The following is a 15,321-nucleotide window of genomic DNA, read 5'->3' on the forward strand; positions in this document are numbered from 1 at the left end:
GGCCAACAAGGCCCAAAGGTACCGACCGGTCGCCGTGTCATCCTCAGCCCGCAGGCATCACTGGATGTGGATATGGAGGGGCATGTGGTCAGCACACCGCTCTCCCTGCCGTATGTCAGTTTCCGAGACCGGAGACGCTACTTCTCAATGAAGTAAAAAAATGTTTAGATATGTGTGAAATCTTATAGGACTTATCTGCTAAGGTCATCAGTCCCTAAGCTTACACACTACTTAACCTAAATTATCCTAAGGACAAACACACACACCCATGCCCGAGGGAGGCTCGAACCTCCGCCGGGACCAGCCGCACAGTCCGTGACTGCAGCGCCCATAGTCCACTCGGCTAATCCCGCGCGGCTCAATGAAGTAGCTCCTCAGTTTGCCTCAGAAGAGCTGAGTGCACCCCGCTTGCCAACAGCGCTCGGCATACCGGATGGTCACCCATCCAAGTGCTAGCCCAACCCGACAGCGCTGAACTTCGGTAATCTGACAGGAACCGGTGTTACCACTGCGGAAAGGCCGTTGGCCTCTGTTTCATAAAGGGTGGCCAAAATGAAACTGATCCCGAAAATCTTTCACGCACATTAACTTAGGGTACTCAATTTTCATCTTACGCACTTGGGGCAGATGATGTAAGCTCAGTCAGCACGAATCACCTGTTTATGCTCTTTTGTCACTGTTCCCAGTGTCTGATGAGGCACCTTTTATTATTTTTGTATTGCGAACACCGTATTACAACTTTGTAAGCCCACTGGATAAAATATCTGTCACCTCCTTAAAACAGCACACCGCTTGCTCTGGAGCGCTGGAGACGGTGTTGAACAGGTACCACACGGTCAGGTGACCCTCCACTGATGACGTAAGCTATTACAGGTGCGGGGTATGTGGCAGTCGGTAGTGTGGAAGCAGCCTAGAAAGCTGGGTCGACTTGAAGACGGTAACAGAGTGGGAGAAAGCAGGTATCGTGTTACGTCCCAATGGCCACAAAGTAAACGAAATTGCTCGAATTGTTGGAGTGTCAAGGCAGAGTGTCCAACTTCTCTACAAGGACTGATGTACCATCCACAGCCGTGTAACGCAGCGTAAGAGCAGCACTAGCGGACAGGGATTGTAAACGAGGGTCTCGCCTTGTCAGTGACAGTGAAGGGAGGACCATCCCAACCAGTTTCCGAGTGAACAATACAGACAAATCAGCACAGATTGGATAGTTCGAGTCAGGTCTCTCGCGAAAGGCCGTTTGCTCACAGCGACACCCAACGCTGCACCTCTAGAATGCGCAGAACAGTACAAGGAATGAGAGGTAGCTGACTGGGGGGCATTAAGTGTGGAAAAAGTCTGGACATTTGAAGCAGCGAAGGAAACGTGGCAAACAGTACCCCTTCAATTTAGTAGCTCTGCGGGATCTAATCATGGTGGTCTCGCGGTCGAGTGGTCTCGCGGTCGAGTTTTCGCTTCCTGAGCATCGTGTCCCGGGTTCGATTCCCGGCGGGGTCAGGGATTTTCACCTGCCTCGAGATAACTGGATGTTTGTGCTGTCGTCATCAGTTTCATCATAATTCATGAAAGTGGTGAGATTGGACTGAGCAAAGTTTGGGAATTTGTACGGGCGCTGATAACCGCGCAGTTGAGCGCCCCACATACCAAACATCATCATCATCATATAAACATCAGTTAGTGAATTTACCTAGATATAGCATACTGGTGCACTCTCTTCTTCGGCGGACGAATTGAGACCATTATCAAGTCCATAGCTGGTGTTACGAGGTATCAAAATGATGTCTCCTGTGCTTTGATTCAGTTAACCTGCGAATAGAAAATTCTGCAGTTTGAAAAGCTCTCTTCATCCAGGTACTATACCTAACCAGATCTGTTCTCGGTAGGTTTACGTAGATGACGGCATAGCTTCTCAATCAATTAAGTTCAAATACTTTTTCTGTTCGTGTAAGTACTAATCTTAGAAACAAACAAATTAACCTCCCGACATATTTCCACTCAATAATGTCTTATTGAATAATTTTCTGGGGTAACTCGTCAGTTAGGGAGTACTGATTGCACAAAAGCGAGCATTAAGAATTATGCAAGTATTTTGATTTGACGCCACTTCGGCGACTTGCGTGTCGATGGGGATGATAAGATGATGAACACAACACAACACCCAGTCCCTCAGCGGAGGAAAATCCCTGACCCAGCCGGGAATCGAACCCGTGCCCTTTACGCACCATTCGGCCGCGTTGACCACTCAGCTATCGAGGCAGACAGCATTAAGAATAATATGTCGTGTTCACCAACTGACCTTAAAGCAGTCAAAACGCCTAACTCCAGGCATTTTGTAGGCGCCGTCACAATGATTATATTCATTTCTAAAACTCATCATTAACCGTAAAACTTTGAGAGGAGCATTGATACCCATACTTACAACACTAGAGGAAAAAAAGACGTTTAACATACATTATGAAAGTTGTCAGTGGCTTAGAAAGGAGTTTATTATTCAATAAAAAATTTATCATTTGCCATATACCATTAAATGTTTAGCACGTAGCAAAGTAAGTTTTAAATCTCACTTAAAATAATTTCTCCTGGTCAACTCCGTCTATTCCCCTGATGAATTTGTATTTAAAAACTGGTAACCAGTTACATAAAGAAGTTAAGTATAGTTACAGGTATAGGACTAAAAAATAATGTGTTTGTTAATGTTAACACTAAACACATATTCATATCTTGTGTACTGACTCGTTCGGCATCGATAAAAGAATCGTCCAAATGATCTATGGAACATGTAACTAATTAAACAACTAACCCATCAACCACATGCATACAGAGTATTTCTTCATACCTGTAGGTGGCTATATTTCATAAAGTGTATTTGTTGCAACTTACCTTCCTTATTCTCGACTTGTGCTGTAGGTAACTGACAAGGGCATTTATAATTGGAACAAATAAAGAAATGAAGTAATAATGATTGATACAGACGAATTTGATACGGCCTCCTTACGGAAATACACTGACAGAACATGACCACTACCCGCTGCGAGGCTGAAAACATTCATGTGGCGTTGTGGGCACGTGACGCGGTATGGAGAGTATGTAAGCGGAACAGAGAGGAATGTGAATACAGCGACGATACGGGCCACAAATGGGGAAATCCACTGATATAAAGGACTCTGTCAAAGGGCGGACTGTGACTGGCCCGGCACCTACCAGCAAGAATCTCGGAAATGCCACATGTGCTCGGCATTTCGTGTACTAATGTCGTGGGCATCTATGGAAAGCGGAAGGACCGTGAAACCACGAACGTGGTACAACATGTTGGACATCTACCCCTCGTCACAGAAGTTGGAAGTCGGAGTCTTGTCCTCTCTGTAAAGTCTCATGGGCGGCGAAATATGGCAGATCTAACGACAGAATACAAGTGTTTCGGAGCATACCGTTCGTCTCATGTTGTTGAACGTAGGGCATCGCAGCAGACGAATACCAAGTGTTCACATCGTTCGTTACGATTGCAGTGGGCACGGGATCATCGAGATATGGCCGTGCATCAGAGGAAACGTGTCGCCTGGTCGGAAGAATCACGTTGCCTGCCACACCAGGTCGATCGTTGTGTACGGATGCTCTGTCATCCAGGTGAAACGTGCTCTGCGCTAAGGACGCCGGCCGGAGTGTTCAGCGTTAGGATACGGGGAACAGTCGCCTGGGCTTCCGCGGTAGCGGTAATAGTCGAAGGCACAGTGGGAGCTGCACACTACGCCGAACTTTACTGCAGAAGACCTCCATCTCCTGATCACTGATGTGTTCCCCACGATGATCTGTTCTCCAGCAGTGTAACTGTCCGTGTTATAATGTCAGAATCGAGCTGCTGTGGTCTGGGGAGCATGATACAGAAACTACGAGAACATTCGTGCCTTAATCACCAAATTCAACTGATCTAAATCTAAATTGCGTGACATGCGCTTTTTTGTTACTACACACCTATGAAAAGCTACGAAGGACTTACGGAATCCATGCCATGCAGAATCGCGGCAGTGTTGGGAGCCAATAGTGGGCCAACACAGTATTAAATATATGGTCATTAACTTTCGGTTCGCCAGTCTGTACGTTCATATGAAGTGGATGTGGGCACATTCCTATAACAAGTATATATCAGAAAAATAATCCTGATTTAAACTCAAGTTAAAGGTAGGCAAAACTTGAATTGAAATAGACTTAAAATACATTGCAAGGGTGAGCACAACAGTTATGTACTCGTAGCACATAAACTAAGAATAACCACGAATAAAAAGGAAATAAACCTCAAAATATGCAAGCGGTTTCCTGTATTTCCCGTGTTTCGAGGTTTGTTTCCCTGCTGTTTGTGTTTTATTATGATTTTGCACCACATGCACTCTCTTTTGTTGTGCTTATTTAAGACATTACACTGTATGTCTCATAACGATGTGTCCACAAGCACTATACGCAATTGCTTAGTCTGAATTTCTTTCCTATTCGTCACCTTATAGTGGCGTCGTTTGACTATTCCGAGTAGAAAAATCGTTGAAATGAAGCTTCAGTAATACTCGGTTGGTGATCATCCGCGAAAGTTTCACCAGATAATTATACGTTTCGAAATGAGGACAACGACGGAGCTTTCAATCTCACATCCGCAGCATAGACACGGGTTACTTGGAGTATTCAGTCTGATATCGACACCATAGATGCATGACAGAAGTATACACACGGTAGTGACACAAAATTCCGGCTGGGCCTGTTTGAAATTTTTCTGCGTCCACATATAAGGTAAATTACGCCGCATGGGATGTTTCATATGCGTTATTAATGATTTTTACAGTAGTATCAATTTAATATAAAAATTCAAAGTGTTGTTTTGAGTTTTATATGAGTGACGCATACATCGAGAGAGAGCTGACGTCTGTTGTTCGCGAGTCACGGGTATATCATGTCACCGGATTATATCTTCACCGGGTCTACGCGTGTCTACCGCGAGAAGTTCGAGGCTATGCAAAAGCCTCTGCGGTAACTATAATAAAGAAAACAAGGAATGAATTTCTAAAATTTTAAACTTAATGTTCGCGCTGTGTTCATTTAGGACAACAACTTAAAGTTTTGTTGAGTGGCGTTCACTGAGATATTACGATATACTTAGTGTTTAAGATAAAAGAAACCAAATAGGATGAGATACACAATCAACTTGAAGTAGTTATGACTACATTAGTGCTATGGCGACACTGGTGACAGAAGACTGGTAATATATCAAAAGAACTAGTGTAAACAAAAGGAAAAGGGGGAAGAAAAATGTTCTAAATACAAAAAAAGCTTTTGTTTCGTAAATAGAGTGGTACGGCGACCTACATGTTAACAGATGAGACCGAAACACCGATGCCAACTAAAAACAGGAAGAACCATCCCACTGATGACGCCTTGAAGTGAAAAAGGGGAAAATAAAACACAGTGCAGCAAGAGAAGGTATTTTTATTACAAAACAAATATAAAATAAATGTCTTGGTGTACAGCAATTTATTGGAGATGTTATCCCTTAAAATTTTGTTGCAATTTGTATGCTGGAAAGATACTTAAATATCATCGCTATTTCTGAATGTAGGAAAAAGAAAAAGCAAATACGACGTAAAGTCATTGATATCTGCTGTTGTAAAAGTACAACCCACTTAATTTCACCTGCATCTGCACCTTCATCTACATGACTGTTCTGCAGTTCACGCTTAACTGCGTAGCAAGAAGTTCATCGAACCACCTTCAGGCTGTTTCTCTACATTCCATTCCAGAACAGAGCGCGGGAAAAACGAACACCTGGGTATCTCCGCGTGAGTTTTGATTTCTCTTATTTTATTACGATCATCATCATTTCTCCCAGTACAGGTGGAAGTCAACAAAATATTTCGCATACGGAGAAGAAACTTGTTGACTGAAATTTCGGAAACAGATCTCGCTGATACGAAAAACGCGTGTGTTTTAATGACTGCCACCCTAAGCGTATGTCGTATCCTTGACATTCTCTTTCAAATTTCGCGATAATGTAAAGCAAGCTGCTCTTCTTTGAACTACTCCGATGGGCTCTGTCATTCGCATTTGGCAAGGAATCCATACCATGCAACGTTACTCCAAAGAGGACGGACAAGTGTAGAATAGACAGTCTCTTTAATAGATCTGTTGCTTATTCTAAGTGTTTTACCAATAAAAAGCCTTCTTCGTCTCTCTTTCGGTACAACATTTTCTATGTGTGCGCTCCATTTTAATTTGGTCGTAATTGTTATCCCTATATAGTAGTAGAACTGACAGCCTTTAGATATGTGAGATTTATTATGTAACCGAAATTTAACGGATTCCTTTTAGTACACATGTGGACGATCCCGCACTTTTTGTTATTTAGAGTCAGTTGCTACTTTTTGCACCACACAGATATCTAGTCTAAATAATTTTTCGATTAGTTTTGACCTTCTGCCGACTTTCCTCAACGGTACAATACAGCATCATCTGCAAACAATGTAGGAAACCTGCTCGTATTCACTTCTAAGTCGTTGTATGGTTTAGCAACACTGAAGGTCCTGTAGCACTTCATTTTGGAACGCCAGATATTACTTCAATATTACTGGATGACTTTCCGTCACTTACCACGAACTGTGACCCATATGACAGGAGATCACGACTTCATTCGCACAACTGCGACGATACTCCATAAGCACGCAATTTGATTAGATATCTAGAAATAGGGAATCAATCTGAGCTCCCCTGTCTATAGCACTGATTACTTCGTGTGGATAAACAGCTAGTATTGTTTCACAAGGAAAGTATTTTCTAATTCCTTGGTATGTATAAATACTCATAGATCGTTTTTTTCCGAGGTAATTCATAATGTTCGAACACAGTATACGTTCCAGTTTATGACAGATTATGTTGATATTACTTACTAATGAAACATTCGAGATGTAATTATCTATAAGGTGAACACAGAACTAATCTTAAAAAGCAGTTTAAAATTATTTTAAAACAATTAATTTCATCGTGAGAGTGACTGAAGTTGCTGCGCAGCGGTAATACGATTCTGTTTGTCTAAGCAACGCAGAAATCAACAACTACGTTACAAATAATTACATACAAAATTTATGTCAAGAACTCTTCCACAATATAGTGCTTCTAGTGCCGCTGATAAAGCAAGAAACTTCGACCAATAAATCACTGATTAACATAAAGAAGTAATGTGCTTACGTAGCTATACATAGTTGACGAAGAAATTTAAAGATGCATTTTCATTTGTAATGAATTCTCAGCGCTAGGTCTTATAAGTCAGACACCTTAAAACACATCCGCCATTATGTGGTGAGGAAGTGATGGAAGCGTTTAGCACGTCGAAGCGCCTGCAGAAACTCCCGACGGCTTGACCAAAAAGTCGGACGATGAGTTTCGTGGAGACAGAAAGCCGCTTAGCAGCGGAACAATGCTCGCCACTCGGCGATCGCGTGAGACCGTCAGATGTCTCGAGACGAGAAACCCTACTGACAGAGAGAAAATAAGCTGGAAGGTAGCCTTGACGCTGCAGACCCTTACCCAAGTTTCCCTGTGCCGCAGGTGATACAGCGATCTAGTGCAACAGCAGATGTCATTCTGAAAGAAAAGAACGTTTGTGTACAGACTTCATACGAAGGGCTTATTTCAATAGTGGTACAAGTCCATTTTTGTTCGTTTTGGGATACAGAGTCCTAAAGTTAAATGAGCGCTGAAAAATCTGCAGTTGAGATACCAGAAATATTCAAGCATATGTCAGAGACAGCAAAGGACTTGGAAGAGCAGTTGAATGGAATGGACAGTGTCTTGAAAGGAGGATATAAGATGAACATCAACAAAAGCAAACCAAGGATAATGGAATGTAATCTAATTAAGTCGGGTGATGCTGAGGGAATTAGATTAGGAAATGAGACACTTAAAGTAGTAAAGGAGTTTTGCTATTTGGGGAGCAAAATAACTGATGATGGTCAAAGTAGAGAGGATATTGATGTGTTGGTAAATGTGCCAACACCTTGTAGATAGAGGAGGCATAAATGCACGCTATCTAACGCAGACGGGCGTGAATTCTGGAACAGGATAAGTAGTGAGTGCTAATAAGAAAAGTATGCAGCTCCTCGAATACTTAACTTTATTCCATCCTTGTGGTACATCGCTCTTGATAATACAAATAAGACTATCTTCAGATACGGTTAATGGCGCCTTGCTAGGTCGTAGCCATGGACTTAGCTGAAGGCTATTCTACTGTCTCTCGGCAAATGAGAGAAAGGCTTCGTCAGTGTAGTCGCTAGCAAAGTCGTCGTACAACTGGGTCGAGTGCTATCCCGTATCTCGAGACCTGCCTTGTGGTGGCGCTCGGTCTGCGATCACACAGTGGCGACACGCGGGTCCGACATGTACTAAATGGACCGCGGCCGATTTAAGCTACCACCTAGCACGTGTGGTGTCTGGCGGTGACACCACAGATATAAAATGTAGACTGGCAATGGCAAGGAAAGCGTTTCTGAAAAAGAGAAATTTGTTAACATCGAGTGTAGATTTAAGTGTCAGGAAGTCATTTCTCAAAGTATTTGTATGGAGTGTAGCCATGTATGGAAGTGAAACATGGACGATAAATAGTTTGGACAAGAAGAGAATAGAAGCTTTCGAAATGTGGTGCTACAGAAGAATGCTGAAGATTAGATGGGTAGATCACGTAACTAATGAGGAAGTATTGAATAGGATTGGGGAGAAGAGAAGTTTGTGGCACAACTTGACCAGAAGAAGGGATCGGTTGGTAGGCCATGTTCTGAGGCATCAAGGGATCACCAATTTAGTATTGGAGGGCAGCGTGGAGGGTAAAAATCGTAGAGGGAGACCAAGAGATGAATACACTAAGCAGATTCAGAAGGATGTAGGTTGCAGTAGGTACTGGGAGATGAAAAAGCTTGCTCAGGATAGAGTAGCTTGGAGAGCTGCATCAAACCAGTCTCAGGACTGAAGACCACAACAACAACAACAATGGCTTCTTGCTATAGATGAACCTTTCTTTCTGTTTGTTTGGACCATTAATTTCAGAAGCTGGCTGGCTCTGAGCACTATGGGAGTTATCATCTATGGTCATCATTCCCCTAGAACTTAGAACTACTTAAACCTAACTAACCTAGGGACAGCACACAACACCCAGCCACCACGAAGCAGAGAAAATCCCTGACCCCGCCGGGAATCGAACCCGGGAACCCGGGCGTGGGAAGCGAGAACGCTACCGCACGACCACGAGCTGCGGGCAATTTCAGAAACATTATAGACGGAAAAGTGGAGGTAATGGACTTGTACCACTATTGAAATAAGCCCTTCATGTATTTGCTCCATAGCAGGTAACCAGTCTTTATATGTGCTAAATAGTTCCCTACTGTATCCCACGATACAGGCTTTTTTACGGTACAGACTATAACGATCTTTTGTAACACACACAACAAAGTTTAAATTCTTAACATTAATGTTGTGTGCCACTTGTTTTCTTTCTGTTTCGAACGAAATCGTCAGACATCAATAGAAAGAAGTCATACTTCCACAGAGAGTGTCTGTTATTTGAATAAGATGCTTTTTTCAACGAACCAATCAGTTCCAAGCACACGTGTGTATGTTTGGGAGATAGGAGTACGCAATTAGGAATGGGACGCATCATGAAAAGTCCGATTTTTCCGGTCCATAGGTGCAAGTGAGTGCGTTTATATCTCGTGACAACTTCTCCAAGGTAAGATTTTGGAAGAAGCGAAACTCAGCAAGGACAGTAACAAATATTCTGCTAGCGCAGTAGCAGAAAAAGAATTTCTAAAGGGAAAAGTGCAGAATAAGAAAAAAGAAAAGATACTCTTTTACGACTGGGAGGTGATTGCAGAACAGACAGGCTGCTGGACTGGTAGCAGTAAGGATAACTGAGGATACAAAATGTATTTAAGACTTTAATTTTAAAATCACAGCACTGAAACACTGGTGACAACATGTACAAATTAAACTAATATAAATTTATTATAAGTGGAACTTATTTAAGGATTGTGACCTCAAAAAAGTTTAACATTACGGTAAATATACCGAAAATTTACACTGTGGCAAAATTCTTCCAATGCGTTGTGGCATGAATCAGCAAACCAGGGTTTAATAGTATTAGGTGAAAACAGTCTTGGTTGCAATTTTAGTTTTTTTATTCATCAACTACGCGTTTCACCTTATTTAGGCATCTTCAGGCTGATCTTAATTTAGGACGATCCTTTAGAGAATGTAGCTAAAGGGCATCGTCGAGTACAACAGGCCAACATGGCCTTCGTCGACCTCAATAAATACTTTCTAGATGGACGTCAGTGACTCCAAGACGTGCAAAACACGTACGCGACCAAGACTGTCTTCAACTAATAATATGGGAAAATGTTGGGTAGGTGGTTCAAAGAATTCAGTGAAACTGACAGTAAGGTGCTGCACCAAAATCCTTTACAAATGGAGCACAGACTTGAATTAATTGCAGATAGTTAATCAATGAGCAAATCTTTGATTTAATTACAAGAGTCGGCGAAGAGGGCCACCACGCAATAATATGCTTCAAATATATTAATGAATGAGAGAAATTTATCACAAGAATTTAGATCAGCTTAATACGTCACCAGGTTTAGTTCTACCTTCTCAGAGAACACTTCCACTAGAATTTTTATATATTGCACCCAATTCGGAGTGGAGGGCCAGAAGAAAAAGGAAAACATTTAATAATTTCCAAGAGAAACGACCATAGTATCTTTACAATTATTAAAAATCACAAATAAAGGAACGCTAATAAAACACTAAAGATTTTATGGCGGTGCACTCCTTCCAGTAACAAGGAGGCCCTCACAACTATTTTGGTGGCAACAACACGAGCCACAGTGTCATACACACAGGCCAAATTAGATGTACTCTATAACATAAAAAATAGGTGTTGATTAAAAGCCAGAAGAGGCGACACTTTTAAGCCGCGGTAGTTGAGAATGGAGAGGAAATAATGTTGCGCCGGATTATCTAGGCGGAATGCAGCTTTTGCTCTTTAACAGTGAGAGAGAGCTTCACTGACTGCATAACCATACAAGCGAGACTATTTTGAACCCCCAAGCCAGTAACAACTCGTAGTATTAATAAAGGGTAACTAAGTTCATAAATGCAGACCGGTGGCTGTACAAATCTAAGAACATAAATGCGTTTATCTGCAACTTAGTGAAAGAGGTACAACTACTTCATTAGAACCTGCCCGACTGAATCAGTGCATGCATCCAGAGTAGAGGGTGCTCAACGTCATGTTTTGGAAGTGGTATGATACTGCAAATTTCTGGTATTTACGCTTTTCGGCAAATACATTTTTGTCAATGCAATTATGTCAAACACAAAAATAAAATGCCCAACTATCGAATGAATGGTGTTAGAAACAGTATCACATAGTTTACTTATATTTAAATACGAAAGAAGTAAAGGCATACTGCACTGAACAAACAGAATCATTGTTTGATTTACATTGTATTTTTCATGCTTAGAACTTTCGTAGTGTGTAGATGACGGAAGAGTTATAAACTGTTATTCGTCAGTGCATTCCGCCCACTTGCATAGGAACTGAGATGGTCAGTCGAAAAAGGAACGATTAATTTTTACTACTGGCACCCGGTACGTTGTAATGGCAGCGAGGCGTTCACCAGAAACGAAAATAACATCGGACGTACCGTAACGAAGAGTAATTGGACAGGTAGATATTCAATACCTACGTAAACGGTTTGCTATATGGTACCAGAAACCTATAAGATAATGTACTCGAATGACTGTAAAGATATTCAGAATGATGTACGTAGTATTTCCACTACACGTAGTAATGACTCTCTTTAGTATTGGAGAAACACAATATAAAGTTCCCGTAAGGAGGAGAAAGAACACGAAAGTGTCCAATTAGAAGACTAGTGAAAAATTTCCATTGCCTGTTCCGTTATTTAAACACTTGCGGTAATATTGTTAACAAGATTGTGAGTTATGCAGTATGAAACCCTAATTAGGTCTTCTGCAGTAATTACTGTTTCCTTTAAATTTCCGCACAGGAAACAAATTTAAACCGCTGTTCTCAGAGTGCGTCTGTATCGTATGGTACGGAACTACATTAACTTCGCCACTGTGTAAGTTTTTAATCCCTTTAACCATTATCGGACAGAGTTTGGCCAACGTTAAAGGAAATACTATAAAAGACTCCCTTTCAGACTGCTCACTAACCTCAATGAAATCAATTCAGCAATAAATTTGGATATGATAGAAAAAGAAAATACCAGTGAACAGTTTCAGTACACACTGTATTTAGCAACATGCCTTACAGCAGATATCGACGTCGTCGTCGCACAACAGTGTACAAAAATATAGAGAACATCGAACTGACTACAACATCTGGGGACAAGAAGAATCGCATTCCTGTGAAGAGTGTTGCAGCCCTCGCTATCGTCGATGGACCTTGTGTATTTCATGGATGTTCTCTTAATTTCAGCCTTGACAAAAACGATACATTCTCACATGGAAATGGGTGGTTCACTGTCGCCATTGTGAGAGGTAGTAGCGGAGTGTCTAGTGTACCTGGACTTGAAAGGTTTAATGATAGAGATGTAATTGCCTATCGTACCTACCATATGTTTGAACAGTAGTTTCGTCATCTGTAACGAACAGAAAACAATGACTTACACACGTATATGAGCATGTACATACTACCTTCGGATGCTTTGTCACTCGAAATCATGTAACTAAAGTCAGTCATGAAAAAGCCATTGATTTAGATTTCGCGGTCTAAATGACTTCACATACGCAATGAGTAAACAGTTAAGTCAAGCTGCCACATTGTGGTACGATACTCAAACAAAGTGAACAAGTTACTTAACTGAATGAAAGATGCTGTTTCGTTCTTATTACAGAAGTTCAAATGAAATTAGTATGAAAAGAGTCAAATATTATCGGATAAAGATACAGTAACGGTACAGTGATTCACGAAAATTAAAACACACATTCCGCACAAATAAATAGAAATTTTATTGTATTTTCTCATTCACATTTTAACCTACATAGGTGGCGTGGACTTGCACAAACTAATGTGTTTCCTTACCAACAAGTGGACTAATGGTGCCAATTTCGTCCGAACGGAGGCACTGCCATTGTTTTATGTAGTGTCTTTTCTCCTCGCCTTGTTATTTAACCCCACACTTGATTCGTAACTGTAGGTTCATTTCATGTCATCTTTGACTCTTCAAAGATTAAAGCGTTGTGTTCATCGGAGTTTCTGGTCCCGATTAGCCCCACAGTTCGACAGCTAGCAGTGCCACTCTCTCCTGTCTAGTGTTCGACTCTACAATAATCTTTGGTTACTCGTTAAGTAAACAACGTCTCACCAAAAACTCATTTCAGAGAGTCATTTATTGTTTCTTATAAAGTGTTCATGTTTTGATATGTAAAGTTATACAGTATGCATTATGACCTTTTTCTCAAACAAATATCAAATTACTGCATGTATATAAACTCTAAGACAAAGAAACAACGCACCACAAACTGATGTTCATGCAGATATCGACGGAAAACGCAAAATTGTAAACTTTGGCGGCCGATGGATGAACTTGAACGTTTGACGCTGCAGCGCAGGGTAGTAAACAGGGTATACGTCGATACCAGCGAAAGAAGCCTTTGCGAATTTCATTCCGTGTACTGAGCTGGACAGTAACTGAGCCTTACAGAGAGGGTCGTGAACAATACAAGTAGATGCCAGCGTTTGAGAGAGGACGCGTATTTGGCCTCAAAGAAGCCGGATGAGTAATCAGCGAAGCGGTCGACATCCGAATAGGAGCAATTTTACTGTTCGACAATGCTGGCAGGACTGGATGGCCCATGGCCGAACACAGCAAAGAGGAGGAAGCGGTCGACTTATAGAGACGACAGAACTTTAGGACCCAGCAAGCGTCACAAAGGCACTAAAAGCCCCCGATTCATCATTATTATCAATCCAACGTGCAGCTGGTGCCTCGATGACCACAAGGACCATTAATAGACGACTCACAGAATGGGCGTTGAGCTCACCGCGTCCCTTCTACCAGCTACCAATGACCTCTGAACACCAACAAGCACATATGCAGCGGTGTCGAGCACATTCGGTCTGGAATCTCATTGCCTAGAGTAGAATTATCTTCAGAGATGAGTCTGCCTCAAACTGAGCGACGACGATCAGTGAAGACGCATCAGGAGATGTCCCAGACAGCAGTTGGATATCAATCTGACTGTCGCCCACCACACGGCACGACGAACAAGAGTGAGGGAGTGGGGTGCCATATTACTTCATAGCAGAGGAGCCCTTTGCTGTCGTCTGCGGCACTCTTACAGCACAGCGGTACGTCGACTGTATTCTACGCACCGTTTTGTTGCCCTGTTGACCTTCATGGCAAGCCATGCAGAGCTCACATTTCAGCAATAAAATGCCTGCCGCACAAAGCAAGTTTCTACTGCTTGTCTTAGGGCTTGTTAAACCATACCTTGGCCAGAAAGGTGGCCGGATCTCTTCTCAAACTGAGAACTTTTGGAGCATTATGGGCAGGCCCCTCCGACAATTTCGGGATTTTGATGATCTAACGTACCAGTTTCACGGAATTTGGGACGATGTCTCTCAGGAGGACACCCAACAACTCTGTCAATCAATGACAAGCCGAATAATTGCTTGCATAAGGGCCATAGATGGATCAATGCCTCATTGAGTTGCTCAATTTATGAAATTCTTTCTCATGAATATATCAGCCATTTTTTTAAAACTGAAATCATTTGTTTGTCTGTGCATGTACATTACATGTACCGATTTCTGTCCCATCCGGATAATTCCTTTGTGATGCACCGCTTTTTCTATTTTGTTTTCTTTTTGTCTTAGAGTGTATTGTCAATAACACGCACAGTGTCCCTTATTTCGTAAACTGGCTACATGTAGCAACATGGCAGGTATCTGTATTACCATATTTGAATACCAAGGGTACAGGATGATTCACGTTTGACTAAAGTGCTTTCTGCGATGAAAATGATAGTCCCTAACATAAAAAACACAGCCTAACGCTGTTATAAATCCATTGCCAATGTATTATTTCGAATTTTACTGCATTAAATAGCTGTAGTCTTCTCGATAATCATTGGTTGTCTGAAAAGAAATATTGTAGTATTTTGTTCATATACCTAGGGTGGCATGTCACGGATTGCGCGGCTCCTCCCGCCGTAGGTGCCGGTCCTCCCTCGGGCATGGATGTGTGTGTTGTTTTTAGCATAAGTTAGTGT

At 41.9% G+C, this 15,321-nt stretch overlaps 1 pseudogene; it reads right to left on the reverse strand.

Annotated features, from left to right (window-relative positions):
* Positions 1-409: 409 nt before the first annotated feature.
* On the reverse strand, positions 410-527 carry LOC124778307 (annotated as a pseudogene).
* Between the last annotated feature and the right edge of the window lie 14,794 nt (positions 528-15,321).

Source organism: Schistocerca piceifrons, chromosome 2 (assembly GCF_021461385.2).
Source record: "Schistocerca piceifrons isolate TAMUIC-IGC-003096 chromosome 2, iqSchPice1.1, whole genome shotgun sequence".
In the NCBI taxonomy this organism is placed as follows: Eukaryota; Metazoa; Arthropoda; class Insecta; order Orthoptera; family Acrididae; genus Schistocerca; species Schistocerca piceifrons.